The sequence below is a fragment of the Perna viridis genome, chromosome 5 (assembly GCF_037379345.1).
Source record: "Perna viridis isolate PV_CMFRI_1.1 ecotype Kerala chromosome 5, ASM3737934v1, whole genome shotgun sequence".
NCBI classification, from domain to species: Eukaryota; Metazoa; Mollusca; class Bivalvia; order Mytilida; family Mytilidae; genus Perna; species Perna viridis.
The window spans coordinates 44,943,017-44,962,080 of NC_142449.1; the positions used below are offsets into that span (position 1 = coordinate 44,943,017).

General features: G+C 31.5%; 1 protein-coding gene across 8 annotated transcripts in view; it reads left to right on the top strand.

Annotated features, from left to right (window-relative positions):
* Positions 1-19,064, top strand: part of LOC148617891 (irregular chiasm C-roughest protein-like) — a 77,214-nt gene that overhangs the window by 10,609 nt on the left and 47,541 nt on the right. For 3 of the 8 annotated variants that reach the window (XM_088585531.1, XM_088585538.1, XM_088585532.1), the window contains exon 4: positions 9,546-9,599. The exons of 1 other annotated variant lie outside the window; for it this stretch is intronic. The gene's annotated coding sequence lies outside the window, so the exon portion shown is untranslated. Of the gene's footprint in view, positions 1-7,290; positions 7,396-9,545; positions 9,600-16,998; positions 17,328-19,064 lie in introns of those variants that run through there. 4 more of the 8 variants (XM_088585535.1, XM_088585537.1, XM_088585539.1 and 1 more) reach the window with 4 other exon arrangements.

A 19,064-nucleotide genomic window follows, 5' to 3' on the forward strand; every position in this document is an offset into this window, starting at 1 on the left:
GCCATCTGCCTGATCATGGATCTCAGTTTGGCTAAAATTTCACCCCTCAAGTAAAATCTTGGCCACTGCCAACAAAGAATTTTATATTGACAGGTAATACATATTACGTAAGATTGAAATCACAATGTTAGAGAAATATAGAAACCCTCTCAATCAATGTACTGAGATAAATTCTTAGTGATTTTGGTATCTGAGAGATCCATGTGCACTGGAATTCCATGAAATGCTATGATTCCATTAATTTTTAATGTGTTTTAGCAATAAATTGCAATGAAAGCGGTAGGATTGATAGGGATAATCAGGCGTAATCTCTCTTTAATTCAATGGGTTACTTAGTTTTAGTACCCATAATGCATCAGTTGACAACCAAAGAAGTTTATAACAGATATATTTAGAGTAACTGTAGAAAATTTAACCAATTTCCTCAGAATCAGCGATTATTGGTCTTTGCAATTGAACTGCGCTGTAAGAGACCAAGCTTTCTGCCGATTTGAGTGATTGATAAAAAACATTCGGATTTGTAAACAAGAGAAGATATTTTGTTCAAGGGTCAAATCTATTGATTTGTCCATACATTACGGTCTTTGATGAAATAGTTATTGCTTTGATCTGTTGATCGGGATGCTGAGAAGTTGTTGCTAGTCTGAATATTTCTCTGGTAGTTCAAGTGCTTATGACATCAGATATTAAATGTCGAATTACTCTTTTTGGAGATAAACTTCTTTTCTCGTTTAATCTGCGTGATGGGATGCACAGGGAATTTCCTACTGCCGTGAGCCCTTTCTCGTCATATTATTTGCTGCCATCTTTTCATTAACTTGTACCTTCCAATTCTCTTATTACAGGCTTTAGGCCATAAAATTTCGAAAATGTGTCAGCATTCTAGAAATTCATGCTGGTTTCACTGGCATTGAATTACTAATATTGGTATATTGAATTTTTTTTGCTGTTATAATTTCCATGCAGGGGGTCCTTTATGAGGATTAATAAGGGAAGATCATGCTGAAAAAAAAATTAAAATGATATTAGAAACAAAATGCCCTTATTAATAAAATTTAAGCTTGTGAACTGAAATACTGTGATGGTTCTTATATTTCAAGGAATGCCATGTTTTTTGTGGGATTAGTTAACATTTTGTTGGTGTGTAGAATTGCGAATATTTGGATTTCATTAAAATATCTAAGTTTTGAATGAAAATTAAAAAATTTGATGGTATTTCAATAAAAAAATATTGTTTCCACTGTGCCTGGCGATAATACTTGTTAGATGTACCATAAGCCAATATATGATTCAGCCTACCCATTGAGACATTTGTATATGTGTTTCATTATTGATGTATTTATTCATTTCTACATGTTGTAGATTTTGTAGTATCTTTTTATCAGTGTCACATTAACATGATTTTCACATGAAATGCACTTAACATTGTCTTCATGTGAAAAGTTGACATGAATTTCATGTGAAATTTGTCAAAAATTTTATTTGCTCATTTTTAGGTGTAAATCACATGAAATTCAGGTGAAAATCACATGAAATTCAGGTGAAAATCACATGAAATGACTTTGCTTGACAGTCTCCTTGGTTTTACTTTTATAAAGTGACTGCTGGTCATCTGTCACTTTAATGCTGTTTTGAAGAGTGATACAAATGAATTACTAATACAATGTGAAAAACGTTGATCTTGATTTTGATAAAACATATCTTTGTTATTGAACTGAATGGTTTTGTGCTCAGTTAAAGCCCTCTCACATTTGTCATGCTAAACTCGGATCATTTCTCACTTGAACTTTTGAATGAGACTCCATTACACTAACAAAAGCATAAAATGAGGTTAAACTGTTAATTATTGGAAAGTTCTCTTATTTAACTTGTGTTTATTGTTTTTCAATAAATGTTCTAATATTTCCAATATTTCACTGGTATTTGTTTAAGTGGTTTAACTAAATATTGTAAATTATTAAAAGGAAACGCTGAGAGGCATAAAATGTGTTTGTTTTATCAAATGGGTAAATCTATAGACAAAGACAAATTAGATTTTTTTTGTATTGAATTTATGTCCAGCTAAGAGGACCAATTAATTTGAAAAGGTTATCATTGATATTCTATTTGATCAGTAAAAGTCTTGGAGTATGTACAAGAAGTTCATGTTAAGGGTTATAGGAAGCTTGGAGTAGGTACGCTACATCAAGTTCAAAGTAAGTGAAAGTGGAAAGTATTGCTGCTTACATGCCAATAATTATAAAAGTTATATATGATGTACTGAAATCCATGTTCATCAGTCATCTACCGGTACCACCAAAATCTGGAAGGGCTATAATTTTAGGTTCTGTCTGCCTGTTTGTGCACTTGTCTGTCACATTGATTTTGCAGATTTTTTCAGTCATGCTTTGAGATATTGATTTGATTTGATATATGGTGATAGCCATATCTAGATGTGCTGTAATTCAAGAAAAACTTAAGTGTAAAGTTTTTGTAGGAATCAGGCGAAATGGGAAAAAAACAGAAATATGCATGTCAAAACTTCACAGATCTTACAGCATAATTTCACCCAAGGATGATTTGTCTATTTGAAAAGACCATTATTTGATCTCTGCATATCTGGATTTGCTTGGAATTTTTTTTAATAGAATGTTAGAAAAATGAGATTTTTGACTGAGTTATCTGCCCTTGAAAATGTATCCTTTCATTATGATATTCTGCTGTAGTATTATAGAATACCACATACTGCATCAATTTTATTCTCCATTATTAAAAATTTTCCCTACCATTCTGTCAACTCATCCTTTTGCAATTTTTACATTCCATTTAATTTTGCAGTATGGTTACTAAATACATTTTTATAGTATATCATTAAATTAATTTTTTGAAAAATGAAATAAAACAAAAACACTTGTGTAGGGCTTTCAAACATGCCACATTAATGACCTTTATTTTATATAAGAAATATTTCTTAAGTATTTAATCAATTCTGGTAAATTAGTTTCTGAAAGATGCTTAAAGGAGCACTTACCACATCTTGGTTTTGTGTGTTAAGATGCCATTTTATTAAATCCACGTTTCAGAAATTCCTTAAGGAATATTGCTTATCAGTTTTATACTGTTGTCAAAAGTGTTATTTGGGTTTTAGCTGTATAACAATTTCAAAGCTGATTACAGTAAAGTATAGCTCTCTAAAGGATGATCGCTGCTCATGTTCAGTCCTTTTTGTCAGATTTTCAGACTCCTCTGGTTTTATCCATTTCATAGCATAATTATTTTTTGCCCAATGAACCCCACTTTTTTTTTCATAATTTTATCAAAAAAGCCTGTTAATGTTATTTGAGAAGTTAATTTTAATGAAATTTTTGTTATTTTTTCAGTGTTTTTGATAGATAAAACCTACTAAAACAAAACCTATGGAAAATCCCAAAAAATCATTTTCCTGCCAAAATTTCAAATGCTTACATGTCAAAAATGAGCACACTGATCTATCATTTTTTTTGTATTCATATTTTTTTAGCATGAACGATCTTAAAAGACTTCAGAACCCTCCGAAATCTGTGTTATTTTTTAAAAGAGCAGTGAATGTCCTTATGAAGAAGAACCAATAGAGTCAATAAAAACAAAAACAAAGCCAAGAGCACCAAAAGAATGACAAAGAAAGAACAAGTCATACAAGACAAAGGATTTGAAATTACAAACAGAAACAGAATGACGCAAGCCTGATTAAAGTGTTGGGTGTACGCGTGTGCTCATGAAAGGTGAGCAGTTTCTGTTTCTTGTCAGACACCCGTCATACTGACTTGTTGAGGGTAAGGTCTGAACAAGTGAAGCTGTAAACTGGTTTAGTAAGCTATAAATCTAATTTCTTGGTTCAACTGACAATCAATCCACACCACTACTCCCATCTCACCCCCCAAAAAATATGGTAACACGTCCCCAGATTCAGAAATATTTGTTTGGTTTCGAGATATGTTGGATATGACTGGTTCCACTGTAAATGACAACCAATCCAGTTTGATATACAGTTAAACCTGTCTGAACTGAACCAATTGTTCCATTTTCTAAGGTAGGTTTTTATGTTGACACTGGTTCAAACTACATTAAAGCTGTATTGAGGGTTTTCACGGATATCTGGTTTATACAGGTGTCTGCTTTATTTAGGGTTATAAGACATTTTTTTTTCAGGTTTTGAATTTCCTTCATGAAAGGATTAAATCAGTCTGTACTTTATTTAAGTGTAAGACCATAGGTCAATTGGTCTGACTCGTAGCTCAGACAGAAACCTTTCTAACTTTACATATATACTATTGAATCGTCTGTCTGTAATTGTTAAAATAGCAATATATAGTAGTTTGGCTGAATCGTTAGATAGAATTGTTTAGCCGCGATCACCTTAATGGACACCAGAAGTAATCAAATTTGTTAAATAATTGTAGAATTATTTACTGAGGCCTGTCGAGCATATAGAATCATGCTCGTATCAAAGTAAATTTTTAATGGCTGTATTTTGTTTCGTGATAATAGGTCATAATGAAATCGCCACTCTACGTGACATCGACTCACAGCAATGACAATCAGCTAAACACTTAACTCCATTGCTATCCGACTGTCGTCTATTGAATTATCGTAAAGCTCTATTAGGACAAAAGCAGTTTAAAGCATCTTCTGTACAGAAAGAATAGGATCATTCTCGCCGTAAATTGTTGTCTCTATCTTTGTCAACGATTCTATTTATTATTCATAGCTAATTTGTGGATGTCTTTAAGTCATCAGAAAGATTTTGTTAAGGATGACAAATTGCTTAAGATGGTTTTTAAGCTTTTATATGGGTTTGTTTTAATTTAAAGGAGATTATAATACTTGTGTTTTGAATTTCCTTATTTTACCAGATTTCTTTTGTAAGAGGCACTCCAAAGTACAAAAAAAAGATCAATTTAGTACAATTAGAAAAATAGAACATTCATTCATTTGGTTTTTGTCAATCTTTTGTCAATTTTCCGCTATCTTGTCTTTTTACGCTCAAATGAGCTCTTGCATGAGGCATTGTATTTAAGCAGGTAAAGGAAGTGGTCACTTAATCATCATTTATTGAAAAAGAAACCATAAATAAATGTCTGTCAATATGTTTATGAATATCAAAAAGGGAGATTTTAGGTTTTTAATGAAGATAAAACTACTTTAGGTATGGGAATCAGCTTCAACGTGAATTAATGAAGGTTTCGGTTTTATGTTCTGTGGTCTGTAGCACAGTTTATTTTAGTTTGAGTCATCAGATAAACCAACTTCATAGGTTTATATGACATAATACAGGAAGTTGTAATATCTGGTTGATACTTTGTTCCTATATTTGAATGTTCATTTTTGAGTTTAAAGTTTTCAGGTAGGATGTATATATAGTTTGCTTATTGCCTAAAACAGGAATGTCTCGTAACAATAAGATCTCACATTATTTCAGTGCATATGAAAATTTTTTTAATATTAATTTATCTTTAACTGGTATTTGTTAGTGGAATTATGCTTTGTAATCTTTTACTTCTGACCAATGAAAAGTTTTCTTTTATAGCTGGTGTTACAATGTTAAAGATGAAAACAGTTATGGTGGATACATAATATATGATTCCATCTGAATTTGTTCAGTGGATAGTTCTTCCCATAGCTACTTGGAAATTAATAAGTTTCATATTCAACTTTGCTTCAAATAAATTGTAATACTCCTTTCAATAAATTTTGAAATTAAAGAAAAGTACCTTCCCCAATTTTGTGCACAATACACAATATGTACAATTTCTTGACAGGAAATAGTAAAACAATATGTTCTGTTTGATAAAATTTCCTTTCATAAAATCATCTTTATTGAATAATTTATTTGTAAATGATGAAAAATAAATATTGCCGATTTTATCAGATTGTATAAGCAGGAAACTATACTTCAGTGCACTCTGTTAGAGTTTCTATATCGCCTTATCCTGCCAAGTTTGAATTCATAAATCTCTTATTATGTGAAGAAAATTGCAGGTAAACTTACATATGGTTTTATCATAAACAACAACTGCTACAATTCAGGTAATATCAAAGGTCAGAGGTTAAGTGCACTTTAAGATCCTTGCATAAAAGTGAAGCTTTATTTAATTTTATGATTTGTGTCTGTCAGTCTGTCTGTTTATTTCTTTGTTGTATTTATTGCTAAGCAGTTTGTCAAAATGTCACTTATTATTAAAAGAAATTTGTCAGGTCAAAATAGTGCATGTGATAGAAAATTATACCTTGATAGTTTTTACAGGTCACACAATAACATGAAAACCATGTTATCCTTGAATGCTATTGAAATTATCCATTCTTTTATATGTTTACCAAGTGTAAATCTCTCTTTCAATAATTTTATATGATTTCAATAAATGTAAAAATCACAAATTGGAGAGAAATATTGCATGAGAGCACACCCACCGGTTGAATGGTTACATTGACTTGTCTGAAAACCAAAAGCAAACTTTCAATATTTTAACAATTACTCAATTATTGAATGTAATTTGAAAAGCCATATGTTACAGTCCTATAGCCTTTACTAAGTCAACATATACTTAATAATAAGCTTGGTTTGTGACTGAAGAATAGGAATCAATAAAAGGGGGGTAACTCTATTTTATCTGTATCATTTTTTTTTTACATTTGACATGCTTACCTGATGTGCTTAAGAAAATAATAACATTGAAATATCTGTAGCCTTATACTATGTAAAGTTTTTGAATTTATTCTTTTATAAAAAGTTTAATTCATAACCACAAGTTGCACCAATTATGTCTAAGTATGTTGTACATGTATTTACTAAATAAAATAGGTTTTTTATACATTTACTGCATTATTTACTGAAAAGAATGCAGGTACTGTAATTCAGATTCGTATTTAAATTAATGATGTAAAAATGTCGTTTTTTTTCTTAAATCAGCCATGGTTTTTGACACAGTGGACATGTGAATAGCCTTGACGTCTGACAATTCTCAGTTGCAATTATTGTTACTAGGACAGTCTCCCCAATTGCCAGGATGTCTGTACTACACATGTTTACACAGTGTCTTTAATTTTTATTGTTTAAAAATCAGTGTTATTTTTCCATGATTTGGACTAATTTACATATACATACGAGCAATATTTGCTGATAGCTTGATGTCTTTTCCCAATATTTGTATGTTTGGGCTGCAACAGCTGGTCAGTATTTGTCACATTAGAATGACGTTGATCTAATTCAAAAGTAACCTTAGATTCTTTTGATCTGCTTCAATTATCTCCAATGGGATGAGCTGTCATTTATACCTAAAATTTATAATTTGAGTGATATATCAATGAATTTGTAATTCTTGGAGATTGAACTTCGAATTTTCATAAGAATTGGAATTTATATACAAAATTAGAGTTCAGGTAAATTTATGAACATGCTTTTTATTTTTACTGTATGTATTTTTCTTAACTTCTTAAGATGTTACTCAGAGATAGTCCATTCTCTTGGGAATATCTGGCAATATGTAGTGGCAGACTGTTTCCCAACACTTGTCCTTGTCATGTTACAATGCCAACTTTAATTAATCTGCTGTGTCTTGACTTAAGAAAGGAACATACCTCTCATGTCCTTTATCTGTATACACAAAATTAACAAAGTTTTCTACAAAAAGTGGGGGGGGGGTTGCACATGGATCTGCCACTGCCTAATTTTAAATTATTGGTACAAGCAGGAGGGACATAGGACCTTGACAACAGCCATTCCTGTCCTTACCTGATCTTTTTGATTCTCCCCACATGACTAGCTACTAAGATGATATTAGCCTGGTAACCTCTGTTTATCATATACAGAAATTTCTCCAGGAACACCACTTGATTCAGACTGGTCTATTCTCTCTGGAATTCCATTAACAGTTTGTTTAAGTAGTTGTATTTTTCTGATGGCTATCTCACCAGATCTTGTTAAGATGTATTTTATTGACAATAACAAAATATAGACAATTTCCAGTCCTATTACTTAGCTCAGACTCTGGAGAAAACTATCTTTTTTATGGAACAGTTTTCATACTTTCCAACAAGTTTATCTTGATGACAAAAAATGTAATGTAAATTTGCTATGTGCTTTTTTTAAAGTGATTTTGTTCTTTTGGACCAAAATGTGAGAAAAAAAGATCACCAATAAAAATATGGTTATTATATGGTGTACATTTTTTTCAGCTTTATAATTTTTGCAGCATTCATAGGAAGACGTTGTTTTATGAGTGATTTGGTCTCGCTGCCTAATGTTTTTATTATCATGCTTCAACTGTGATACTTAAGTACCAGTCCATGTAAAATTCAGATACTGCCAGTGGTAGAGTTGATTCATGGTGTAGAAAAATCTTCTGAACAAACAATGTTTTTTTTCCGTCTGCATTTGCCACATTTTCAAGCAATGAGAGTTCATTCTATATTCAGATCAGTATTTTTAAGAATACCATACATTTTTCTCCCACTAAATGCAACCAAATCAAACCAAATCAAGAACCATAACTCTTTCTCAAAGTGCAACAACCAAATGACAAACTATGAGTGGTAATATGGTCTGTAATTAAAAATAAAAGTAAATTTGATGGGTTTTTGACATACATGAATCACCTCTTGTCTGAATTTTGTATTAACTGGTTCTTAAAAAATAGGCAATTTCAAACAGCAATTTATATCAAATCAACTGTGATAATGTAGATGGATAGAATATAACCATTTTGAAAATCATTACGAGAACATCACATCTTGTTATTAAAGTAAATTCAGGAATCATTGTGTGCATTGCTAATTGCAATTTTAGCCAAAAATATATTTTTATTTTTTGCAATGCCATGAATTACACCCAGCAATGATGTCTAAAATTCCATAATATGAATTTTTCATTGCAAATTTAGTAGCATTTAATGCTATAATTCATACATATGATTGTTTTTGGTTATAGAAATAATAACTAATTGAAATCGTGGTTTTACATAAATGGCTCTATCTCTGTACCAGTAAGTTTTTCAAAAATTTTATTAACAAAACACAAATAGCAATTAAATACAAGTAAACTTTATTGGCATAAAAAAAACATTTTGATGTTTGTGACGTCAACAAAATATTAAACAAAGGAAGAAAATAGTAGGGTAAACAGCTCATTTAAATCATGCATTTAATATACGAAGCAAATTTTTTGTCCTCACAATTCTGATGACGTTTTCAAATAGGAGTCAATCATTATGAAATAGGTAAGGACTGAAAAAAAAAAAACCAAAATTTTGTACATTATGTATATTTGAGAAATTGAAAATTCATATATATTTTGTATTTTTAAACCAGTCCCCTTTAATATTTTTTATTCATAATGCTTTTTAGAATTAAATGTGCCTCATCTTCTTTGTCCCTGCAAATTTTGCAAAGTCTATCTATTTTAAATATTTACCAATGAGTAGTGTAATTCACCCAGGGAATGCTCTTTATGGCTTCCAGACTTCAACTTGGCATCTCCTGCCTCTATAAATTTGATGTTGAATTTTATTAACAATGAAATTTTCTATTTACAGAGCAGTGTGAAGTTGATTTTTTGGGTGGAATTGGGTTACCTTACATATATACCGGTAAGTCCTTTGTTCTATGATTTTCTTATAAAGATTTTTCATCTTGACCCTAATGAGTTGACCTCTTGGCTTGTGTATGGTAGTCAATTACATGTATTTCCTTCCCCTGTCCTTAAGGTCCCCTTAACATCTAGTTAGCGGTGTAATTTATCAATGTTTTGAGCATGCTTAGTTAAATTGTAATCTCCACAGGTCATTTTGGGACAACATTCTATTATAACTCTTCAACAGTTTTTCCATTTAATAGATTAAGGTGTCTGTTTTCTGGTCATTTCCTGGTCAAGAACTTAATTTTCTGCTCCCACTGGACAATAGATTGAAGAAGAAATACATTTGGATGTAAAGGAAACAAATGGAAAAACTGGTTAATTGTCACTTTGTGCCAACAGTGAGATTTCATATTAGATTTAGAGCTGTCCATGTGGAGAATATTGAATTTCACAGACTGTAACTAGAATTAGAAAAAATAGAATTTGGAGTTGGAAGGACTAAATGAGATTTTTTGCATTTTTTTCTGTCTTGTAGCTAGTCTCTATCAATATTAAAACTGCTTTTTTGAAGACTATTATATTTCACAGCTCTACAGTTATCAAATTAACCAAGTTTCAGTTGATAGAAAAATATTAGGGTTTGTTGGTATTTTTTTTTCTGAGGAAGTTATATTGGCTGTGTCCAGGGGCAACTTCCTAGCAATATTGTAGAAATTGAATTTTCCATTCCATGGCAAACAATCTGAAATCTTCTATTTTCTGCATTTCATTAATAACTGTTTGACAAATCAATTCTGGTTATGACACTGAATTACTTTGCTGTTAGGAATGTATGTACATTGAGCAATTACTCATTTTTTGGCCGATTTAGATTGCAATTTTGGATAATGAAAAAAGTGCATTTTTTCGTATAAAAGCAAATTTTGATCAATATTATAAAGATTTATTCTTGTGTTTATTATTCAAATGCTTAAGATATCAAATAGCTTACTTTTCGTCACAATACCATGTTTCTCAATTAGTCTCCAATTATCAAATAAAATAGCACATGGTAATTTCTGATATTTTCTTTCTGAAAGGAGCCGAATTATCCCCAATTGTTTACTTTCAAATGCTGTCTATTTGGTTGCCATTAGTGCAATGGGCCATACAAGAAATATGGGGAAATTTTAGTGTCATTGTTTTTGTACTCAGCAAGGAATTAAATGGATTTGAAGGTTTAGAAATATGGCCTTCCTTCCCTTTTATTTTTATTGCCTGTCATCACAGTTTGAGGGAATAAGGAAATTCCTGCCTGTGACGCCATACATTCATCCATGTCTGTCTGCTGGCAATTTTTTGCTTAAACCGATGCCTCAGTTCATCATGTCATAATGACTAAGATTCACATGTAGATAATGGAAATATATTTAAAAAATGAATTTATAGTTCTGACTAAAATGTGGTTATATTGAAGCAAAGAGGATTGAACGCCCATGAGACAAAAACAAAACCTCTGCGAAAAAATATATGATGTAGGCACCATTGTAGCTTTCATTGTGAATCTATGAGTTACACTTCACCAGTTAAGAGGGAGGGAGCAACAGTGATTTTCTATATATATATATATATATATATATATATATATATATATATCTTTAACACAGGCACAGATTTTAAGTGTAAGTGTTTGTAAGAGTCCGGCAAAATGGGAAAAATCAGAAACATGCTTGTCAAAAACCAATGGATCTGAAAATAAAATATCACTCATGGATGCTTTCTCTGTTTGAAAAGACCATTATTTGATCTCTGCATCATTGGATTTGCTCAGAAATTTTTCAATAGAATCTTAGAAAAATGAGGGTTTTTGGCAGAGTTTTCTGCTCTCGAAATGTTCATTTTCAGTGCATTTCAATGAAATTTTAACTCAATGGTCCAGCATGGTATGGAAAATTTTGTCTGTTTTTCTTGATTCTAATGTTGCAAAGAGTCACATTATACTATTAAAATAATGTTTTTTTTCATACTATGTTTCATCTACTGCCTGATTCTTACAGGGACTGACACTTATGTCTTGCATATTGCCATTGCTCCATACAACATCATTGTGGGTCAACACTAATAGTCATTATTTCAGTACAAATATCTCTTTCTCTCATAGACAAAGCCTAACATCATTTTTGAACTTCACAACCACAACACACTGAAGACATCCAATATGACAAAGTACTCAAAATGACCAAAGTTGTGCATTAGATGTTGTGGAAGATTTTTTGTTGCTGTATCAATTCTTGCTGAGATTTCTGTGCAGATCCTGGAACAAGAAGCCAAATTAAATTACATGCTTGACTGAATACAATTGGATCATGATTGTAATCTCTCTCTGGTTATATTGACACAATCTAAAACCAATCTATAACAATTTTTATGAATGCCCATGTTGTAAATTGAATTCTTCATACTGGTTCCAATTGATGATGAACAAACATGGTTGTCTGTCACAATAACCCGGTAATGGTTGGGCTTTAGTCTTACTGGAGGACCTCATGAGTTGAAACCTTTACAAAGGAAGACAGTAGCTGTGTGATGTTTGAAACTTTTAAGTTCTAGAATTTAAAATCAAAAGGTCTGACACCATCATTGTTTAAGAATGTCAAGGTTTTCAGGGATCGTTAGTAGCTATGGGGTTTGTTCTGAGATAGAATTGCAAGGATTCCGTTCTTGAAGCCATGTCATTCATTTTAAGGATTGTTTAACCTTTAAAATTCTGTTGTCTTAAGCTTCTCAGATATCCTTTCATAAAACTATGCTTATTGTTTACCATAAGTTAAGGGTCATACCATGACCACGCACAAGTATCTTTGCACAATGCTTCTGGTTTAACTCCGTTTGCATTAAATATCTTATTATTTTGTTCGATCCCAAAATATGTAAACAAATATCTGTGTTCTTGTTGAATTTGTTTTTTAACATTTGTTCCTCAACATTGATTACTTTGTAAAAGTCATTTTTGTAGCAGTTCATCAATGTTCATCATTGATTAGTATAAAGTATTTCTAAATCTGTTGCTTACATCATCACGATACATGTGTCATCCCTGAATTTGGGTATCGTTAACACATGTGCAATCTATTTATAGGTTAGTATGGTCAATAAACAATGCATTTACTTCTGATTTTATGACTTTTACTAAAAGAGAGTCAATAATGAAATATTGCAACAGAAAAAAATGTCCTAATAGTAAAACTGAAATATCACAAATTTGATACTTTGTCATGGGGCTCTTTATAGCAAATTCAGAAATGATGCACAGGAAACGACAACAACCTGGGTTAACTTTTTTGGTAGTAAACTTGACAAAGGGAATTTGAACTTTCTTAAATACCTATGCAATGATTGGAAGCTTTTAGGGGATACACATCATCTAAGGGAAATAACTCTGTAAAAATCTGCAAAACACTTTCTGTTGCCACATTCTGATATCAAACTTAAAGCATCTTAGTGATGAAAAGTTTAGTTGATGAAGCTACTAAACGTTCATTGAAATTATTCCCATGAAACATGTGGTCAAAATTTCTTGAAATTTATATATTTTGTTTCTTTTATCCAAGTAAACCACTGAATAAAATTTCAAGAAATTTAAACGGGCCAAATAAATTTAAGAGAAGATGTTTGGTACCCCCTTTAAATCTCCATGTCTCAGTTATCCATTTAACCACCTAAAACAATTTATGAGCTTTTCATTTTAAAAGGAAGACCAACTATCTCCTGAACATACTGTAATATATTCCTACAGTGAAATTCCTCTGGGAAATTGTAGATTATAAGGATGCTCTTTATTTAAAAAATATCAACAGAGTTAAATTGATACTTGAGACTATAATGAATTTTGTCCTTCTCTTGAAGATCTATATATGCCAATAAATTTGCTGAAAAATTGAATTTCACAGATGTAGAAATTTAGCGGATGTTGAAATTCTCCAAGGTGCCTGAAGATATTTTTCCCTTAAATCCTTCAATCAAAAAACAGTATATCCTAATCAGTAGGGAAGTGTTTTTTTAACCTTTCATCAGAAATTCGTCTTTCTATTTACCCTTGTGTATTCTTTCCTAAATGAAATCTTAGAAATCAATTGCTTTTAATATTGTTCTAGCTCGCTTTGTATGATTGTAAAATATGGATATTGACAGTAAATGACATCTTACTTTAAAAAAGGGAACATTGGATTTTATACAGTGTTGGTTATTAGGCCTAATTGTTCCTATATTTCTGTCTTGACAATTATTGTACATTACTGTCAGTCTGTCTACATATTGTAGGATCACCATGTTTTATTGTACATAACGGTCCTTTTTTTCTGTCTATGCACAATTTTAAAGAAGATGGGTAATCATAACAAATCTTATATGAAATTTTTATGGTCATTAAGGAGGTAGACGTAGGGGAAGGGACACTACTTTTACAAATCATTGGAATTTTTGTATTCACCTTTTTAGATCTATCACATGTAAGCATCAAAGTAACATGGACTGATTTCATGCTGATTCAAAGGAAAGCTTGAAAGAAAATTAAGTCTTCATGCATCTTGGCCTGATAACTAAAAATGCTTTGATAGATATTGATATATTTCTGGGTGTTAACATGATAAAATGCTCTTTCTACTAATGGAGAGTACAATATAGCCCCAATGATTTATTCTCCCATATTTGGTGGTTTTTAGTCCTTGACCTCATATTAACTCTGACCTTTAACCCATTAACCAAATACTGGAGTGGTGGGTACAAATAGTCCTGATATAGACAAATGGGAATGTCTAATTATCTGTCTATACAATATACCTCCCATGACAATAATAAAATTTTCAAAATATTATTAATGTAGAACGCTTTTGTTATATAAACTAGAAACACATATAAAGTAATTTCATTACATTCTGCCAATAAAAAAATAATTATTAGCCAAATTTTCAAAATGTCATCAATTTTTTTCCAATTATGAATTTAATTTTCTTTATGATTGTGCAGCTGTGTGATATAATGTGTTATATAACTTCTGATAAGGAAACAAGGAGAATTTTATAGCCATTGTTTCAGAAACCTCGCCTACAACAATCATTATGTAACAATGATAAATTCCCCTTGTTTTTTTCTTTTCTGGTGTATTTATATTCTCTGTCTGCACTTGACTACAAACTAGATTTTTGTTTTCTTTGACCTTGACCTCCTGACAGCAAGGCTTTTTGAAACAGCACTCCTAGGATTGTTCCTTTGACAAAGTGCTGACAACGAGGATCACTTTGATGGGAGGAATTTCCAGAATAGCTGACCTTTAGTGTCCCCTGACATTTTCTCTTATAGATATTCCCAGTCATTGTCATTTGTTTATTTGGTTTTAATTTGAGGTACAGAAAGGGGTATTAACTCATTTGCTGTTTTTGTTTACAGATGTATGAATTCTCCTATATATTCAAACCTTGGTATTTTATGAATTTGATTAGTCAGCTAGTTTGTATGTAAGCAAATAAATAATTTGTCAGCTCACATTAGCACTTGGAGCACCAGAACTTTTGATGTCTCCAAGGCAGGAGATGGAGAAGGTGCTTTGATGGTAATGACCTCCCATTTTTGTAGAAAAATTTTGTTGATATTATGCATTAATAATGGACAAAAGTGACCAATAATACCCTGGAAGGCCCTCTAATTTGCACCTTAGTAGTTTCTAATCCTTTGATGCAGAAAGACTCATTATATGTCAAGTACCAACATACTTCTTGGAGCATTGGCAACCTTGGTTGTTTTTCAACTAAGTGGCCATTTGTTTTTTATGGGGGGATTAATTGATTGATAGTTGTTTAATATCTTATGGCAGATATTTCATAAATGTCAGGCAAGAATGTTTGATTAACCAATTAGATCCTCAGATTGTACTAGTTCATCAAGCATTGCCACATTTAGCAATAGTCCATAGGAAGGTGTGTCATCCAACTCAGACAATTTATCTGTGGGGTAATATTTATCTTTCTATCTGCTTTTTCTGATGCAGTCAATGTAGTTTTGCTTTTTACCCTTTGACCTTGAAGACGCTCTTCCATGGAAATACAAGTCACCTGATAGCAATTCTGTTGCCGATTGGCAATACTGGTAACTTAGGGGCGTTCGAGAAAAAAAAACTGTATCGAAAATTGAAATTGCGTGCCGTGTGTTATTTTCTAAATGAAATGTAGAAATTGTAAGTAAAAAGAACAAATTTTACTGCATCGGGTATCTTATTTTAAAGATAGTCCTTGTTAGACCTGTCCACATAAAGTAGCATAGTATTATGTGATATGCTCCGAAATGTTGTGTGTCCATCTGTCCGTGCTCAACAGTTTCCAGATGATATCTTGAGAACGGTTTTGCGAATTGTTTCGAAACTTTGCACAGTTGACAATATAGGTGTAGTCCAATTTTCAGCAAGATCCCAAATATACATTGAACATGATGCCATTCCCCTTTTTTCACCATTTAGTGGCAGGGTTTCACTTAATGTTCCATTAATGTCCTATTTTTCTTTTTTGTAGCTTTTTTTTTTAAAGAGAACTTTCTCATCCAAGATTTTGTTTTATCAATTATTGTCTGGCCTTTTGATAAAATTTTATCCTTGTCCCATAAAGTCTGATAGTTGCCCCTTAGTTTACATACAATATTGACAAGTTGAAGGTAGTTTGGACCCTTAAGACAAATTATAGAAAATATTAATGATAGATATCAGTTATGCATGAAACACAAGTGATTAATGGGACTTGTATGTCCCATAAGTCCAAACTGACTTGATGCTGTAAAGATGGATAGAAAGTTTAAATGAGAGAAGAATACCCTCTGAGGAGAAATAGACAAAACCAAAAGAAGTCATATTTCATATTTTATATGAAACATATTACAATTTTGTCTAATATTTCTTATATATACTTCAATTTGAAGTGCCATGGTGCCATGTTAAGGAGAGTTGAAAGCTTGAATAATTCTCTTGTCAAATATTTTTTGGCAAAATAACTCAGAATTCAAAGCATTTCTTTGGTTGAAACAGTCATTACAAATGAAGCAAAAGTGATGAAAATGTCTGTAGAATGAAAAAAATTGCACAATTGGGTATAGAATTTCTTTCTTTTCCATGCTTTGATGGTTTCCAAAAAGTTCAGTTTGTTAAGTAAGTACAAAACATGTAAGTTTATACCCATCCTATTTGCAATGGTGACACATTGTTCATGTCATGCAAAAAATGCTACTGTCTTGCAGACATTTTCATCACCTCTGTCAAATTTTCAAGAGGTAAATCACTCCCCTAAGAATCAAAATAAACTAGTCTAAATTATCAAAACTTATGTGGAGAATGGTTCCTGCCAAATTTCACACATAGGTGATAACAGGATTGTCTGCAATCTGATTGGCTTATTCTGAGATACACAATCTGGTTGTAACCTCCTGGAGAGCTAAGATCCAACTTTGTAAAATTTGTAAGATAAATGTGCAAATGTGTAATTAACTTTGTGATAATTATTGTTCTGGATTAAATTGAACAAGGGGAGTGTCTTTAATTCAGGATAAATTGTATTTGTGCTGGACTCTAATTAATGGAACATCAAAAGAAATGATTCAGGCACTGGACAAAACCATCATTTATCAACACATGCCTCTAAAAGTGCATATTTAGATCAGATCTGATATTTAGACATTTTGGATATCTTTGTTAAAATTTCATTTGATTTTTGCTTGATTAAAGGTGAGTTTTTTGGTCTTCTTTTATATAGCTTACCAAGGGGGATAATCCATTGAGTTATATTTTTTTTTAATTACAAGTTTGTTTACTTTGTATAGTTTGTTTACTCATTAGAAATGTATGGTATTAACACAGCAGCCATTCTAAAATGGTGATTTCAGGTATTTTTTTTCATATTCTAGTTTAAAAGGCATGTCAAATTTATGCAAATTTAAAAAGCATCCAGTTGATGCAAATTTAAAAAGCATTAATAATTTGCTGAATGTATATGCATGTAGTTTGGTATCTCACAGTGAGCCTTTGGTGCTTATGGGGCATAGAGTTGGAAGAAAGTAGAATCATGTTAAGCAAAATTCTTTTGAGCAAAAATGTAAGTCAACAATTTGTTATCAGTCATTGTGTCATGAAATGCATAGTAAAAATGGCATCTGGTTTCTTAATATTGTACTCTCTTTATGTATATTTATGACTTTACCACAACTCTATTTTTCTGTACTTATGACATTGCCACAACTCTATTTTTCTGTATTTATGACATTGCCACAACTCTATTTTTCTGTATTTATGACATTGCCACAACTCTTTTTTTCTGCATTTATGACATTGCCACAACTTTATTTTTCTGTATTTATGTCATTACCACAACCTTTTTTCTGTATTTATGACATTGCCACAGCTCCTTTTTTTCTGTATTTATGACTTTGCCCCACCTCTTTTTTCTGTATTTATGACTTTGCCACAACTCTTTTTTTCTGTATTATGACATTGCTACAACTCTATTTTTCTGTATTTATGACATTGCCACAACTCTATTTTTCTGTATTTATGACATTGCCACAACTCTTTTTTTCTGCATTTATGACATTGCCACAACTTTATTTTTCTGTATTTATGTCATTACCACAACCTTTTTTCTGTATTTATGACATTGCCACAACTCCTTTTTTCTGTATTTATGACTTTGCCCCACCTCTTTTTTCTGTATTTATGACTTTGCCACAACTCTTTTTTTCTGTATTATGACATTGCCACAACTCTTTTTTTCTGTATTATGACATTGTCACAACTATTTTTTGTGTATATATGACATTGCCACAACTATTTTTTGTGTATATATGACATTGCCACAACTATTTTTGTGTATATATGACATTGCCACAACTATTTTTGTGTATATATGACATTGCCACAACTATTTTTGTGTATATATGGAGGTCAATACCAACATTCTTAGCCCTATTTTTGTTGAGTTGCATGTTTAATTTTCTCTGTGTTCTGTTTCTATCTCTGCTTTCGTTTGGAAGTTTTTAAAATTATTTTAGCCTTGGTTTCCCTTGATTTCAAGTTCAATAGTTCACATGCATCTTTATCAGTGCTTCAAGACCACTATCTGCAACTTTGAAAGATCTGAAAAAAATATGTGAAAGTGAGTACTCAACACTTAGAAGATGTGATAACCATTGCCACACATGACCAAGAACCATAAGATATAATATCATGGAGTGTTTAGCAATAAAGTCAGAATCTTTGGAGAGATAACAGCTGTGAACTGTAGACCTGAACTTTCTGGACAGTTATTTCTACAATAAATTTCACACTATTTTTAATTTGTATGACATACATTAAACTTTTGGATGGTATCATGGAGTGGACAGTTGGAATTAATATATTGCATTGCTAAAAATTCCAGTATCCACAATGCCATTCTATGATTTGATACATGCCATACGGCATTTTTAT